This window comes from Panthera onca, chromosome A3, assembly GCF_046562875.1.
Source record: "Panthera onca isolate mPanOnc1 chromosome A3, mPanOnc1 haplotype 2, whole genome shotgun sequence".
NCBI lineage: Eukaryota > Metazoa > Chordata > Mammalia > Carnivora > Felidae > Panthera > Panthera onca.
In genome coordinates this window covers 119281435-119293997 of record NC_138341.1, presented here as the reverse complement: position 1 = coordinate 119293997, position 12563 = coordinate 119281435, and the positions used below count along the sequence as shown (strand labels likewise).

Here is a 12563-nt window from a genome sequence, read left to right as displayed (position 1 = left end):
TTTTTCATAATCACAATGCCTTCCCCAGGGGGGGGTGACCTTCAAAAGTTGTTGGTCACATTGTCCCGACCCCTGGACAGTATTTAGATGGCCTTGCTCATCGGTGATCTCCTAGCCTCCTCTATCTAGGCATCTGTTCTTCACAAGGCTCTCTAACACAATCCACTCTTCAAATACTGACTTTGCTAGACTCTGAGCTCCATTATGGCCTGACCCAGCCTCCTGTTCACTACTGAACCACTGTTGCCAGTCTGGAGATGTCCAGACTGTGTTCCATGAATGTCTGTGCGTGAAATTCTACCCTGATCCATTGCATGTTTTGTTATAATTCAATCCTCCGAGGAAAATTTCTTCCAAGTTTATATAGGACAAGAAGTCTCTCTCTCTCTCTTTTTTTTTTATAGTAGAGACTCCTGCTATTGTTCCCACATACCAACTACAAAACAGTATAGTTAAATTCATTTCAGATAAACAACTATCCCTGATGGGTAATGATTAGCTCAGATACATGAGTAAGGAGCAGGGTCTTTGGTTGCGTCCCAGGCTCTCCTTGGCTGTAGCCTGCTTAACATTCTTATCAAGGATTTAGATGGGGTCCAGGACTGTGTTGTCTGATACAGTAACCTGTAGCCTAGCCACAGGGGACTCCTAAAATGATTTTAAATTAAATAAAATTAAAACTTCCGTTCCTCAGGCTCCTAGTCACATTTTAAGTGCTCAAGAGCCACATGTGACCAGCAGTTACCGTAACAGCGCATTTTCATCATCAGAAAAAGTTCTACTGAACAACTAACTCTGGGGTAGAAGGCAAATGCTGATTTCATTGTGTTTGTGAATGACACGGAATAGAAAGTGCCGGTGAATATTTCATCTAAGGTGGACATATTTAATTATGGCCTGCCCATCATCCATCCTCCCTCCTGCTGGCAACAGCATCCCAATTTTCCCTGGGGCAGGTATAACGTATCTCCAAATGTCAGGCCATGTGTTTTGGGAGGAACTGACTTCAGGGGTGGGCACGTGACTTAGATCAGACCAATCACAGCACTGTATCCGCGCTCTAGCCCCTGTGATTGGCTCCGAGGTAGGCATCTTGGCCAATGAGATTCAATTCTGGGACTTGGTGAACCTGGGAGACTGTTGGAAAGAGAAATTATTCCTAAGGAGGTTACCGTAAGGACAAAATACACACTTTGAGCTGCTGACAGTGATCTATTATTCAGAGACACTTTTTGGTGGCCCCCTGTAGCCACATAGGCTTAAATTAGTTTGAGTTGGATTTCCTGTCACTGGTAGCACAGAAGTCTTACTATGTCATTCAAAGTCCAAATTTTTGAGCAGGTGGATAATGGGCTCAAAATTCAACAGGATAAATTTAGAGTCTCGACTTCAGTGTTGAAAATCACCTGTGTGTCCTACAAGGCTTCTAGAGTGCCAGCGACGTCCCATTGCTCAGAGTGAGGACGAGTTACATAGGCACACACAACTTATGAAAATGGAACCAATTTTGTCATTTTCTGTACGAAAAATATACTTCGACAGATAGTTTTTTTAAAAAAGCACTCAGTGTTAGCTCAGTTGGTTAAGTGGCCCTTGATTTCGGCTCAGACCATGATCTTGCAGGTCATGGGACGGAGTCCCTCCTTGGGCTCTGTGCTGAGGTGTGGAGGCTGCTTGGGATTCTCTCTCCCTCTCCTCTCTCTCTACGCCTCTCCCCCCGCTTATGCTCTCTGTCTCAAAATAAATGAAATAAACATTTTTTAAAGACAAAAATAAAATCACTTGCATAACAACAGGATGGGGAAGATGTAACTTCACTAATGGGACACCCACTTGAGGGTTTTAGTTTCTTATAAACACCATATGAGTTGACAGCTGGCCAAAAAGCCAATGGAAATTTGGGCCATACGAATAGACACACTCAACCAGAATGAGGAAACTGACAGTTCCATTCACCTGAGGGTGAGCCAGATCAGACTCGGGAAAGCTATAGACAAAGGAGAGCATGTTCACAAATCTCAAAGTCACATCTTATAAAAATCCGTAAAAGGACCGGGGGTTGTTAGCCTAGAGAGAAGAGGTGGGAGCAGAGGTTATAGGCATGACAGCCTCAGTGAAACACCAGAATGAACAGATAACCTTATCATCTGCAAATAAGGTTATTTTCTACACGAAAGCCCTAAAAGCACCGACTGAAAAAAATAAGACGTAAAATGGCTTTCCACAAAATTAATACATAAAAACTTAAAGCCATCCTTTCAAGAAATAAACAGGACTTATATGGTAACAGAAAAAAAAAATATCTGTAGCTTTCCTAAAGGGCATAAAAGAATACTTGCCCAGGGGCGCCTGGGCAGCTCATTCGGTTAAGCGTCTGGCTTTAGCTCAGATCACGACCTCACGGCTCTTGAGTTCAAGCCCCGCGTCGGGCTCTGTGCTGACAGCTCAGAACCTGGAGCCTGCTTCCGATTCTGTGTCTCCCTCTCTGCCCCTCTCCCAGTCATGCTCTGTTTTCCTCTGTCAAAAATAAACATCAAAAAAAACATTAAAAAAAAAAAAAAAAGAATACTTGCCCAGTAGAGACAGGTGCCATTGGCCTGCTTAGACAAAACTCATGACAAGGGAATCAGTTTGGCCCAAATGAATTTTTTTCAATTGTGGTAAAATATACAGAAGATACAACTCACCATATCAGCCACTTTTTAGTGTATGGTTCAGTGACATTAATCACATTCACATTACCGTGCACCCGAAACCACCATCCATCCCTATGACTTTTTCCATCTCCCCAACCAAAGCTCTGGACCCGTTAGACAATGACTTCCCCCTTCTCCCCTCCCTCCAGTCCCTGGCTAAATTTGGGGGGGGGGGGGGTTGCTTTTTAATGTTTTTCATTTGTTTAATTGTGGTAAAATACACACAAAATCTACCAGCTTCATCATTTTCAAGTGTCCAGTTCCGTGGTATTAAATATATTCACAATGTCGTACAACCATTACCGCCATCGATCTCCAGAATTCTCTGCATCTCGTGAAACCGGAACTCTCTACCGATCTACAATATTAATCAATGTTGGAGGAATCTATTTTTGAGCTCTAGTGGGAAAGCTTGACCGAAAGTTCTTAAATGTGACGTGTACGACTGAAAATAACCGAGAACATTTTGCAAAAAAGGAGCAATTTGAGGAAGGACCTGTTCTCTCGTATATGAAGCCACACTAGAAAGCTAGGATCAAAACATTGTGTAACTGGCACAGAATCAGATTGCTGGAACACAATAAACAGCTTGGAAAGTCACCCTTCTCTTCACCGACGAGGCTCAGAGTACGAGCGTGGCATCACATGCTCCCCGGCAAGGGAAGGAAGCCGGACAATTGATAATGCCTTGGAAACACAATGGATATAGACAGATTTTCATTTACCACTTTGCGCTGTAACGAGTCCCAAAAGAATTAAGTGTTTAATTTATTTACAAAAGGCCACGAAAATCTAGAAGAGCATGTAGGTTAATATACAACACTGGATGAAGAAACGCTTTACAGCAAGAGTCAGCAAACGTTTTTCTGTAAAGGGTATATTTTCATCTTTACAGGTCCCGTGGTCTCTGTTGCCATCACCTAACACTGTCATTGTCATGTGAAAGCAGCCATAGACAATATGTAAATGCCTGGGTGTGGCCGTGTTCCAATAACATTTTATTTACAAAAACAGACGGTGGCATTCAAGCCATAGTTTTGTCACCCCTGCTTTAAAGGGATAAAAGCAAAGAACAAAATAATGAAGAAAAGAAGCCAATATCATTAGATTTAACTACATAAAAACGATCTATACACAAAATGTTAAAGCAAACACACACACACACTCTCTCTCTCTCTCTCTCTCTCTGAGAAAGTATGTGCATCATACATGACAGCACAGGGTTGACATCCTCCCCACCATTTTCATGCTGTCTCTCCTCCCTTTCTCTCCTCTGTCACCCACAAACATTACCCCGTCGTTGAAATCAATTAAGAAAAAGAAACAAGCTAGTAGAACAAATGGAGACACAAAAAAATAGACAACTCGGAGAAATAAAAAAATGAATGCCCAGTAAGCCTATGAATAGGTATTCAACCTTAAACTTCTCAGGGCGCCTGGGCGGCTCAGTCGGTTAACCATCTGACTTTGGCTCAGGTCATGGTCTCAGGGTTCGTGAGTTCGAGCCCCACATCAGACTCTGTGCCGATAGCTCAAAGTCTGGAGCCTGTTTCAGATTCTGTGTGTGTGTGTCTCTCTCTCTGCCCCTCCCCTGCTCGTGCTCTCTCTCTCTCACTCTAAAAATAAACATTAAACTTCTTAGTTATATATGAATTAAGACAACAGGACTATTTTCTCTATATTGAATCTGTCACCTTTCTGTTCATCCAGCAGTGTCGATGAGCAAGGCAGAGGGGAGGCAAGGCTGGACACAGGCTGAGGGAGGTGCAAATTAACCAAATAAGCAATTTATACCAAAGCCTTGCATATGTTTATATCGCAAATCTATGAACCTCAAATCTACCCAAAGTAAATAACCAAAGTCGTGACCAGATACTTTCATACAATGATAAACAATGATAATCACTATGGCATCATTTATAGTAGCAAAAATTGGAAACAACCTGAAAATCCAATCATAGGGAGTGGTTACATACATTTTGGTACATTCAGACGAGGGAGATTGAGGGCGTCATTAAAAATCTCCTTTGCAAAGACCGTATTAAGACAATAAAAAACTGTCGACCTCTAAGCAACATCTGAGTCAAACGACAGACCTTCTAAAAATGCCTCCCTCAAAAAAAAAATAAAAATAAAAATAAAAAATAAAAATAAAATAAAATAAAATAAAATAAAATAAAATAAAAATGCCTCCCTCCCTAGGCTTCTGAGATGCCACACCACCCTAGTTGTCTTTCTTCCACCTGGCAGATGACTACTGGTCCCCTTCCTTCTCTTCTTGGCTCAGCACATAGCATCTGAGGTGTCCCAGGGCTTTCTCTTGATTTGGTTCTTTGCTCCATCTACCTTACTATTACTATGGGCACAAAGTCATTACAGTTCTTCTGTGTCTTAAATGAAGTGATACCTCATTGTGGCTTTGATCTTCATCTGCCTAATGAGGAGTGATGTTGAGCATCTTATGTGTCTGTTGGCCGTCTACATGTCTTCTTTGGGAAAATGTCTATTCAGGTCCTCTGTCCATTTTTTAATTGGATCATTTGGGCCTTCTGCTATTGAGTTGTAGGAGTTCCTTATATATGTTGGATATTAACCCCCTATCTAATACATAGTTTGCAAACACTTTCTCCCATTCCGTAATTTGCTTCTTCTTTTGTTGACTGTTTCTTTTGCTGTGGATAAGCTTTTGGGTTTGATATAGGCCCCCCTGCTTATTTTTTCCTTTTGTTGCTTGTACTTTTGGTGTAATATCCCCCAAGAAATGAGCTAATATTTTCTAACAGATAATACATTACATTAAAAAAAAATAGGTATGGATAAAAGAGCCATTCAAAATGCAAAGCCACCAATGGATTTTAACATAACAAAGTTAAGAAAAGCTAAAACTTCCTATGGTTTCAGATTCCACATTGAGATTAATCATCAAGAAATGATCACCTGTTGGGACGCCTGGGTGGCTCAGTCAGTTACGCGTCTGACTCGACCTCAGCTCAGGTCATGATCTCACAATTCGTGAGTTCGAGCCCCACATCGGGCTCTGTGCTGGCAGTGCAGAGCCTGCTTGGGATTCTGTCTCCCTCTCTGTCCCTCTCCTGCTTGCTCTCTATCCTTCTCTCAAATAAAAATAAACTAAAAAATAAAAAATAAAATAAAATAAAATAAGAAAAAACTACCACCTGCTGAGTTTAGTTGAGTATTAAAGAATATCCACAATTATCTGAAAAGGCAATTAAAATATTTCCTCTCTTTTCCAACATATCTGTGTGAAGTAAGATTTTGTCCATTTACTTTAACCAAAATAATATATCACAACAGAGAGAAGCAAAAGCAGATTAAAAAAAAATCCAGCCACGTTCTTTTAAGCCAGACCTTACAAAGATTTGCAAAAGTATAAAACAAGGCTACTCTATGTTTTTTGTTTTGAGAAATATCAGTATTTTTCATAAAAACATTTATGTTAACATGTGTGGTAGTTTTGGAACCTGCCCACCATTTCTCCTCCCTTCAAGAGGTGAAGCCTAATCCCCCCTACCTTTGAACGATTTAGTGACTCATCTCTAATGAACACAATATGGCAGAAGGGATGATATGTGACTTAAAAGTCTAGATCATAAAAGGCATTGTGGTTTCCCCCTCGCTCTCTTGGATCACTCACTCTGAAGAAGGCCAGCCGCCATGTTCCGAAGACACTCAAGCAGCCCTGTGAAGAGGGCTATATGGCAAGAATCGGAGGCCTCCTGCCAAGAGCCATGCGAGTGTGCCATCTTGGACACAGCTATTCCAGCTCCATTAGGCCTTGGGGTGTCTGCAACCTTATGAGAGACCTTAAGCTAGAACCACCCAAGCTCGGTTGGCCCCAGATTCTTGATCCACAGAAATTGTGTGAGACAGTAAGTGTTTATTGTTTTAAGCTGCTAAATTTTGAGCTCCCGTACTATGTAGCAATAGATAACTAGATAACTAGTGTCTAGATAACAACAGATAACTTGGTGTTTATGGTTTAATGAGCACATGTTTATTTTAATTACTCAGCTTTCATTTCTAGTGGTAAATATCAATACAGAACCCAGGTAAACAAAAGCTCTTAAGAGTTCTCAGTTTTTAATAATATAAAGGGGCCCTGAGACCAAAAAGGTTGAGAACTATTGCCCTAAGCTTTTTGGCCACTGCCCCTTTATTAAACTTTTCTCAAACTACCTCATGTCAGGGCACCATTTCTTTCCTATCAGGACCCTGAGTAATAGGAAAATACCAAAATGTTACTGATAGTTGTTGCTGTTTGGGGTATCTTGATTTTACTGCCTTAATGGGTTTTTTTTTTTTTTTTCTGTACTTTAACAATTTCCTACAAGGATGACTGATTTTTAAAATTAAGAGAAGAGAAACTTCCCTTTTGAAAATCATCAAAAGTGAAAGTCAGACCTGTATTTCCTTTGGATGAGTCGACCGTTTAAGCACAACATGCGGAGCCCAGATGTCTGTCGGTGCACCTGCGTGCCGGGGAGAGGTCCGAAGGGCAAATGGTGGTTGAGGGTCCAGTAGCCACAACACCTGCCCCCCCCCAACAACCTCAGCCAGACTGGCTCTTTCGCGCATGTTACACATTGAGTTTCTGCATAATTTCACATAAAAGTTTCCACTGCTTGAAAAAAAAAAAAAAAAGTTTGAAAACCTTTACCGTGAGAATGAATAACAGTTGAAGAGTTAAAATTAGGCTATAGAAGCACCACTCAAACTTTTTTTGGGAATGTGAACAGAGTTTCCATAAAGAAAATCCTGCACATTCTGAGAGAACAGAAGCCCTGACAACTTAACAAATGTTCGGTGGTTTCAACAGAGGCTCGCTCATGTGGCCATGGAAAAGGTGACAGCTAGGGATGAAGAGCTTATCCGGGGACCCCTCCGATCCAAGGGGCCCAAGAGGCCAGCAGAAGCAGCAGGGCCTTAAGGCCCCGGGAGAGACAGATCCGAACCACAGGTGAGTGGCTCTCTCGTTTTCTCAGGAAAATCCAAAGCAGGAGATGCCAAAAAGCACGGACTTCGGAGACACCAGATCTGGGTTCAAGTTCCAGGTCTGACACTAAAAACTTAAGAGATCTTTGGCAAGTGACATAGCCAAACTGAAGTTGGAGAACGCAAAATGGTTACAGCCATTTTGGAAAACAGGTTAGCGGTTTCCTAAACAGAAATTTGCCATGTGACCCAGCAATTCCATTCCCAGGTAACCACCCAAGAGAAATAAAAACATACATCCGCACAAAGACTTGCACACAACTGTTCTTAGCAGCATTATTCATCATAACTCAAGGTGGAAGCAATCCAAATGTTCCTCAACCGGTGAACGGAGAAACAAAATGCGGCATATCCATACGATGGAATACTAAAGGGCGATAAAAGGAAGAAAGTCCTGATACATGCCACAACCTGAACGCACCCTGAAAACATTACTCTAAATGAAACAAGCCAATCGCAAAAGATCACATATTAGCTGAGTCCCTGTACGTGGAACATTCCAGAAAAGGCAAAGATACAGAGGCAGAAAACAGACTAGTGGTTGCCTAGGGCTGGGGACAGGAGTGACTACAAGTGGGCACAAAGTGTCTTTTTGGGGTGACGGAATGTTCAAAACTCGGGTTGTGGCTATGGGCGCACAACTCTGTAAATGTCCTGAAAATCATCGAATCGCACCCTTAAAATGGGCACATTCTGCGACATGTAAATTAAAACTCAATAGAGCTGTTTTTAAAAAATGGGGTTTGACTCTCTACCTCAGAGGGTTGTTGTGAGGATGAACTGAGATGACGTCTGATACAAAGTAAAGCACTCGATAAATAATAGTAATGATGACAATCGGTGTATATACTAGTAACGGATTATGTAAGTGGAGACCACGCATAATGCAGAATTGCAACAATTTATAGCACTCATCTACTCCTTAGCATGCCACTCCAACATCTGTAAAGTCGATTTAACCCCAGGACAACTTTTTTTTTTCTTTTTTTTTTTAACGTTTTTATTTATTTTTGAGAGACAGAGGGCAAGCAGGAGAGAGGCAAAGAGAGAGGGAGACACAGAATCCGAAGCAGGCTCCAGGCTCTGAGCGGCCAGCACAGAGCCCGACGCGGGGCTCAAATCCAGGAACCGTAAGATCATGGCCTGAGCCGAAGTCGGACGCTTAACCAACTGAGCCACCCCGGCTCCCCAGCGCCAGGACAACTTTCTGAGGCAGGTGTATTATATCATCTTCATTTTCACAGAGGGGGAAACTGAGGCCCCAAGAAGTTTAGTAACCTTCCCACGGTTGTACAGCTGGGACACAGCAGAGGTGGGATCTGAATCCTGCAGAAATGGCTCTGGAGTGCCTGCTCCTGGCCACGACACTGCACAGCCTCTCAGTAAACGCCAGCTTGTCTATTCAGTTACTGCTCTCACTGGCGGTGCAGTGGGGTGCAGAGAAGGCTCACAGACAGCTCCCCAAGACTCAAGACCCAACCCCTAGGGTTACAGGAGTCAGGGGAAAGAGTGTTCCAGACAGAGGGGTCTGCATATACAAAGGCGGGGAGGTAAGAGAACGCAGGGCGTATGGGAAGAATGGGAGATGGCTGGAGGATGGGGCAATGCTGGGCAGAGGGCGCCTGAGGATGGGATTCAGGCAGGTCCAAGGCCAAGGAGGGTCCCTGGTGCCCGGACGTTAGCCTGAAGGCAGTGCAGAGCCAGAGAAGGAAATACAGAGAGTCCCTCCCCAACGCTGCCTTTCTCTGGGTCGACTCACATTGCCCTGGCAGGTGGAGAAGGTTGACTCAGCCACTGCTGTGAGCTGAAGGGAGCGGGGGAGCTGCCACCCCCATTCCCATCCCGCCGCGAGCTGACGCCCCTGCAGCCTCCCCAACACCAGCTCCACAGGCACATAGAAACCATCGCAGCCAGCTGGGAGCAGCGGGCTCTGTCATGCTGCCAAGGAGCTGAGCGTAGCCCGGCCAGACTGCCGGCTGCCTGATGGAAGCTTCACGCCCCTGCCCAAACCCAGCCACCTGAGGACCCTGGGGGGACCGCTCACCCCACCCCACGGCCCACCACAGCGCCCAGTATGCTGGCTGTCCACCCTCGCTCGGCTGGCCCCAGGGGCCAGCACTTTGCTCATTCAAATTGAATACACATGTCCTTGCCTCCGGCTCTTCCATTTTCCCACATCCGTCCTTGAGACACAGCTGCCTGTGTGCATGGAACGTTCACTTGGGCCAAAGCAAAACTACTGAGGAAGCCTCCATGCCTATCAATGAGGAACCAGTTCAAAAATTCTGCTGATGGGGCGCCTGAGTGGCTCAGTCGGTTGAGCATCTGACTTCGGCTCAAGTCATGATCTCGCGGGTCGGGAGTTCGAGCCCCGCGTCGGGCTCTGGGCTGACGGCTCGGAGCCTGGAGCCTGCTTCGGATTCTGTGTCTCCCTCTCTCTCTGCCCCTAACCCCACTCTCTCTCTCTCTCTCAAAAATAAACATTAAAAAAAAATTTTTTTTTTAATTCTGGTGAATCCAAACCACGGAATACTACACAGCAGTTAAAAAGAATAATACAGATCTATTATCCCAGGGTACCGTCATGAAAACACCTCCAAGACACGTTGGAAAAACGTGGGTGGAAAAACAAATTGCAGAGTAACATATCCAGTGTATCATCACTTGGGTAAAAACAAAACAAAAACAGGGGTGCCTGGGTGGCTCAGTCGGTAATGCGTCTGACTTCGGCTCAGGTCACAATCACACGGTTCATGAGTTCGAGCCCCGCGTCAGGCTCTGGGCTGACGGCTTGGAGCCTGGAGCCTGTTTCGGATTCTGTGTCTCCCTCTTTCCCTGCCCCTCCCCCACTCGCGCTCTGTCTCTTTCTCTCAAAAATATAGGAACATTAAAAAAAAAACAAACAAAAAAACCCCAACTAGCCTCTCGAGTTCTCCAAGTCTACAAACACACAGGTAAATAAGAAAAACGCCTGGAAGGAAGCACATCAAAGTAACAGAAAGAAAGAAGGGGTGGAGGGAGGGACCCTGTGTATGCCTCTGTGTTGAGTTTTAGAAGAAGAATGTGTTTATGGATATTTGGGTTCTTTAAAAAGTGTGTTAACACACACACACACACACACACACACACACACACACACAGAGGGGAAAAGCGGGTTAAAATGCCCACCACCCTGGGGCTGCGTTCAGCGTCACTTTTCCTACAGCTGTCACATTCAGCATCTTGTCTAATTCTTGCCACACCCCCCCTTGAGGACAAGGTTCAAAACTCCATTTTACAGACACAGAAACTGGCCCAGAGAGGTGGAACTAGCCGCTCAAGATCACATGCAAGGCCAAGGGGGCTCGAGGTCCTGGCCCCGAGCCCAGGGCTCCTTCTCAGCGGCACGTGGGCGCCTATGAGGGTGTGGGGCCCACGCTGGGGCCGGGCAGGCGCCCCTGTTCTGAGCTGTCAGCCAGCTCACAGAGCCCCTTCAGGGAGGGGAGTGGGGCTTTGTCAGGGAAAGAGGGAGGAAAAGACGAGCGGCAAAAGAAGAGATGATGAACCGCCACCCACGACAAAAATCAGACATCATTGATGTGTCGCCCACTGAGTGGGATGGGTCTGCCGCGTCACCCAGCAAATCTCGTGTGGGAAGGAGCCTCGCAGGGCCGGTCCCCTGAGCCTGACATTTCAAGCCTCTCCCTCTCTCTCTCTCTCTCTCTCTCTGTCTCTCTCTCCCCACCCCACCCCCCCCCCAGGCTGCTCACCCCAGGCTCTCAGCTGCGAGGTTTCCAGCTGAGTGGTTCCGGGAATGCTTCTGCTCAGTTCCCAGAACACCATAGCCGGGGCAGTAGAACTGTGCTTCTCAGAAGGTGCTAGAACCTGAGGAGCAATGTGCGAAAAACCCAACACCCTCTAGTGCAGAAAGTGCCGTCCCTCTTTCAACAACTATTTTAGCACCACGTGTCTGAGGGTGTGCAGAGGCAGGAGGCCAGAGGGACCCAGGAAGCATGGCTAGGCCTCTCCAGGGACAGCCAGAAAGGACTCCTGTACAGAAGGAGGGGACTGGAGGGGGCACAGGACACATACGCAAACCTCAGCTGCACAAGGACCAGGCACGTTCAGAGAAGAGAGCTTTGGTCAAATCATGGATCCTCCAGTCATTCATATAACGGGAAACAAACCCACGAGGCCATGAGACCAGCGACAACAGCTGGCATCCTGAGCTTTCTGGTCCCAGCTTTGCCACCTCAGTCAAGGCTCTGGGTCTCAGTTTCCCTATCTGTAACATGGGTGCCCATTACACGCGTCTTTAGGGTATCGTGATATCTGGATGGAGGACAGGTAATACCATAATTAAGTAAAATGTAACAAGTACAGGGTATCCATAAAATCTGGAAACGGATTCTATGAGTGTATCTATATGTGTTTGTGTTCATTTGGTTTGTTCTATGTGTGTTCGTGCTCATTTATTTGTTCGCTTTATAGAGTGAAAATGTCCTAGACAACATTGTATATATTTGTCCGTTTCCAGACTTTATGAACACTCTATGTATAAACATAATTACACATATAAATAGTATATTAGACAAACGTTATATATATACACATATTCATTATATAAATATAATGAAATAAACTATAGTCATAACATAATAAAATAAAACATACTAATAACTCCTCACACAGAATGAGAGACTATCCATGCCCAAGAACTCGGGGGTATTCCCTCATTTCATGCTCACAGCAAGGCCTTGCAGCGGATACTAGCATTTATCCCCACTTTACAGAGGGGCAAACTAAGGTACAGGGAACCGAAGTGAGCCGCCTACTTGCCAGAGTCACCCCGGGTCTAAAAGACAAAGCCAGCTT

The 12563-nt window shown here is 44.9% G+C and overlaps 1 protein-coding gene across 3 annotated transcripts in view; it reads right to left on the bottom strand.

Moving 5' to 3' along the window:
- Positions 1–12563, bottom strand: part of PPP1R16B (protein phosphatase 1 regulatory subunit 16B) — a 100318-nt gene that overhangs the window by 59233 nt on the left and 28522 nt on the right. The gene's annotated exons all lie outside the window — the stretch shown is intronic.